Raw genomic sequence first — 5,461 nt, 5'->3', positions numbered from 1 at the left:
TTTAACCAAACATCACTAAGACCTAGATTATTTAATTCATCTCTTACTGCTATAGCCCAGTTGAAATCATTTCTACTACAACACTGTAATAAAAACCTATAGGAAGTTGATTTAATACAATTTTCAGAGTTTAATAATTTAAACCAATATTTTATCATTCTAATTTTTCTCATCCAAACTAGAGGTAACCGTCCCAATTCAAGATATACCATGTTGTTATTGGCCGATTTCTTCACTTTTAGTATTTTTTTACAAAAATGTAAATGCACATGTTCTATCTCTGGAGCTTTGTGCATACACCAAATTTCACTTGCATAGAAAAGGATACTGCTTACATATGTATCGAAAAGATGGAGCATAGTTTTTACATTTAAGTTTAATGATGAACACTTTGCAAATAATGCAAACATAGCTTTTCGTCCTTGGCTAGCTAATTGTTTTTGTATAGATGTGAATTTATTGTTGTAATTTAAAATAACACCTAGGTAAGGAAATTGATCCACACATTCAACCTTACTTCCTTTGTAATACCATTTTTCCTCATTATGCAATCTTCCACCTTTTCTAAAAACTACAATTTTTGTCTTTTCAGCATTTACAGTTAAATTCCATTCAGTACAATATTTTTCTAAATTATCAAGCATATCTTGGAGACCTTCTACAGTCTCGGAGAATAATACCAGATCATCAGCATATAGCATCAGATATAAACTGAGTTCCTCAAACTCATAACTACCCTTGCAATTTTGTATAAAATATGATTCAAAATCATTTATATACATAGAAAAAAATATCGGTGACAGAATTTCACCCTGTAATAATCCAACCCTGTTAAGAAAAAAATCTGACAACTTTCCATCTAATTTAACACAAGATTTAACATGAGAGTACATAGACCTTACAACTTGTAATAGCTTTCCTCTTATACCAAGTTTTGATAGCTTATTCCATAAATTTATTCTATTTACCATATCAAATGCTTTACGAAAATCGACAAAGCAACAATACAATCTTTTCTTATTAATAAATGATTTGGATATAATAGAATGTAAACAAAATATAGCATCTACTGTACTAAGACCAGGTCTAAACCCAAATTGAGCATCAGTTATTACATCATATGTTTCTGACCATTTTAAAAGTCTATTGTTTAAAACAGAAGTGAATAATTTTCCTAAACAACTTACTATACTTATACCTCTAAAATTGTTAGGGTCAGTTAGGTCACCCTTTTTATGTACCGGTGTAATTACAGCAACTGCCCAATCAGCAGGATAGAGACCAGAGTCCAATATATTGTTAAAAAGTTTACACAAAATAGGTAATAAAATATCCCTCCCTACCAATAAACTTTCATTTAAGATGCAATCTATACCATGGGATTTTCCCTTCTTTAAATTACTGATTGCTTTGCAAATTTCATCAATAGTAATTACTTGGTCCAATTCTTCATATAATGGTACTTCATCTGAATGATTGTGAGATTGATCAGGTTCTTGATCAGAGTTATCGTTCCTGGCCAAATTTTTGAAGTGCTCAAATAAAACTTTCAATTCAATATCTGGTTTCTTGGACTTGGTTGTAGTGAATTTTCTGTAAAATTCCTTAGGATTGTTAAATCTCATGTATTCAAGCATGTCGCCTTCACACTTTAAGTACATTCTTTTTTTCACAGATTCTTTTAATTTATAGTTCCTTTTCTTATCCACAAGCAGAGTATGATTAAATACATTTTTTTCCTTATTTAAGTTATACAGAGCTGATCTGTACAAGTTGTACAACGTTTTCAATTCCATATCAAACCATGGTTTGTCAGTATTAAAATTGATTAACCCATCTCGGCATGTATAATCATGTTCAGGTTCCATAGATTTCATCAGTATTTCAGTAAAACTACTCACACTAGTGTTAATATCAGCCTGACTAACAGCATCAGGGATGGTTACAGCAACACATAGGTCCTCCTGATTGTCAGACAACAAATTAAAAAAACAATCCTTAAATTCATCATTCCATTTGTACNGCAAATTTCATCAATAGTAATTACTTGGTCCAATTCTTCATATAGTGGTACTTCATCTGAATGATTGTGAGATTGATCAGGTTCTTGATCAGAGTTATCGTTCCTGGCCAAATTTTTGAAGTGCTCAAATAAAACTTTCAATTCAATATCTGGTTTCTTGGACTTGGTTGCAGTGAAATTTCTGTAAAATTCCTTAGGATTGTTAAATCTCATGTATTCAAGCATGTCGCCTTCACACTTTAAGTACATTCTTTTTTTCATAGATTCTTTTAATTTATAGTTCCTTTTCTTCTCCACAAGCAGAGCATGATTAAATACATTTTTTTCCTTATTGAAGTTATACAGAGCTGATTTGTACAAGTTGTACAAAGTTTTCAATTCCATATCAAACCATGGTTTATCAGTATTAAAATTGATTAACCCATCTCGGCATGTATAATTATGGTTATCTTGATTGGCATCACAATATTTAGTTAATTTTACAAGGAAAGGTTCCATAGATTTCATCAGTATTTCAGTAAAACTACTCACACTAGTGTTAATATCAGACTGACTAACAGCATCAGGGATGGTTACAGCAACACATAGGTTCTCCTGATTGTCAGACAACAGATTTAAAAAACAATCCTTAAAATCATCATTCCATTTGTATAATGGTTTACGCTCACCACTTTCAGTAACCTCATGTGTAACAGTGTGATAAATCTGACATTTTAATTGAATATGCAAAGGAGCATGGTCAGAAAATACATTAAAATTTGAAATTATAAATTGTTCCAGAATATTAAATAATGAATCTGTAATTATACAGTAATCTATAGTACTCATGCCGTTGTGTCCATAGTATGTAAAATCATTAGAATATCCTTGTTGGTCTCTTCCGTTACATATACACATATTACATGATTTACATAGCTGTATCAGGCGATTACCAAAAGTGTTAATTACTACATCTGGGTTATGCCTGATTTTTAAACCGTCATCAGGTTCATAATTTATTATATTGGAGAGGCAATTTTTAATACTGGAATGAATTACATCATTCTGGATATAATCAGGTAGGATACCTGTACGACTATTAAAATCTCCAACCATCATAATGTCCCCGAGGGAACTATAATTTACAATACCATTTTCAAGTTCAAAGAAAAGGTCACAGTTGTACATGTTATAATATACAGAACTAGAAGGTGGCATGTAAACACATGCTATATATAAATCATTTTGGTTATCAATAAGGGTTTTCGATACCTTTAACCATATGATTGAATCATATATTGATTCAATTACAGATACATAATTTACAAACACGTTTTTAACAAGAATAACCATCCCACCACCTTGAGATCCTACAACTAGTAATCTAGGGTAAATATAACACGAAAACCCCTCAATTGATAAAGAATAATCATTGGGTATCCAACATTCAGATAGAAAAATCAAGTCATATGTCTTGATATAATTTAAAAAACTTATTGTCTTTAACTTATTGTCAAGTCCACCGTTTATGTTCCATGATAGAACTTTGAGATTCTGGGGCGTGTCCCCACACTCCACATTGTCCTATGAAACAGGATGATGTCCACGACCGACATTTCCTCGTCCACTTCCTCGTCCACGACTAGCTTTGCCTTGACCACGACTAGCTGTTCCTTGGCTGGCTCTGATACCATGTTTACTTGGCTTAGTGATGGCTCCACCAGTGTCCTTGGTAGTGATCGCTATTACTGAAGGCTCGGTGTACAAAATACCATCAATGTACAACTTTTCACGCACAAAGTATGCCTTATTTCCCTCGTCCCGAACACTCTTACATGCTGGCCAAAGCCTCCTCCTAGTTTCACGAACTTCCCAGGGGAATTGTTCTGTTATGCGAAATTTAGATCCTTTCAACTTTTTGGGTGCTAATTGTTTCTTTTTTTCTTTTTGGTCACGCCTTTTAAACCTTGCGACTATAGGCCTGGCCTTACCTTCCGCTTTATGACCGACCCGATGAGCACGCTCTACATAGATCTCCTCGCGTACCTCCAGTTTTTCTTGTACAACACGTATAACCTTTTTTACACAGTCTTCTGTACGTACTCGTATGTCATCTTCGACTTTAAAGTCTTCACCATCCGACTCATCAATACCAAAAAAGAGGAGATTGTCTCTCATGGAGCGACATTTCAACTCTAATATGTCACTTGCCACTGAAGTCAGATCTCTCATTACACTAAGTTATGGACATGTAATGAGAGATCTGATTTTAAATAGATCGAAAGCCTGCACATTTAACACTAAGTACCCCGCTCACAAAATATCAGAAAAAACCCTTCATGAAAACACTCATTTGCACCCCCTCCCCCATTATTATTATTTTGATACTTTTTTTTTTATATCGGACCGTAATTTGTAAACATATGAAAATGACTTTTGAACCATGGTTCCCGAAAATAAAATCAGCAACTGCTTCGATTTTTTAAACCGGAAATCTTGTTCGTTTCATATTTTAATTTCATATTTTACTTAAGAGCCTCGTTCTAAAACGAAAGCAAGTTATAATATGGTGGTAGGTAAGTCTTGTACGCCGTTCCCGGACCCGGACTATACCAGTACCAGGAATATAAAGATATTTTAATATCTCATTAACGCGATCGTTTACATTTTTTATAAAATTATACAATAATTTCAAACATTATTTTCTAAATGTGACAGTTACAAAAATGTTTATTTATTATCCAGTAATTTAGAAATCGACGATAATGTGTATTTCAAGGGGGTAAAACTTGTACGCCGCAGAATTAGAAATTTAGTGAAAATTAACATGTTATTTTCAGATATATATAAGAAAATACCTTACTGTTTATAATTATGTAAGTTTCGTTATAATAAACGACATTTTTCACATGAAATTCTGACTTCGTTGTGATCGCGGGTGTTTTGTTTACTCCCGTTCATTGGTTCATTGATTGTGACACCGTTGTAAGCGTCAGTCGCTTCTTGAGGTGCTTCTTAATTCTGTCCAATTCACTTCCGGTTGCATTAGGAGGTATTGAAGACGACTTGTTTCTCAATAACTAGTGAAAATCAAGTAGAACTCTTAGCCATTCGATTAGAATGTTACCAGGCTCTGCGACGCGGACGCAGTTCTACAAAGGAGCCCATTTTTAGCTCACCTGGCACGAAGTGCCACGTGAGCTTATGCCGTGGCGCGGCGTCCGTCGTCCGTCCGTCATCCGTCCGTCCGTCCGTCGTCCGGCGTCAATATTTTACTTTAAACGACTTCTTCTTAATAACCGAAAGGCCTAGGGTGTCGATATTTGGCCAGAAGCAAACTTGGATGAAGGGCTACAAAGTTTGTTAAAATTAATGACCTTCACCTATTTTCAAGGTCACAGGGGTCAAATATGTCAAAAACTTTAAACATCTTCTTCTCAATAACCAAAATGCCCAGGG

This window comes from Mizuhopecten yessoensis, unplaced genomic scaffold, assembly GCF_002113885.1.
Source record: "Mizuhopecten yessoensis strain PY_sf001 unplaced genomic scaffold, ASM211388v2 scaffold716149, whole genome shotgun sequence".
In the NCBI taxonomy this organism is placed as follows: domain Eukaryota; kingdom Metazoa; phylum Mollusca; class Bivalvia; order Pectinida; family Pectinidae; genus Mizuhopecten; species Mizuhopecten yessoensis.
This window is presented reverse-complemented; position numbering follows the sequence as displayed.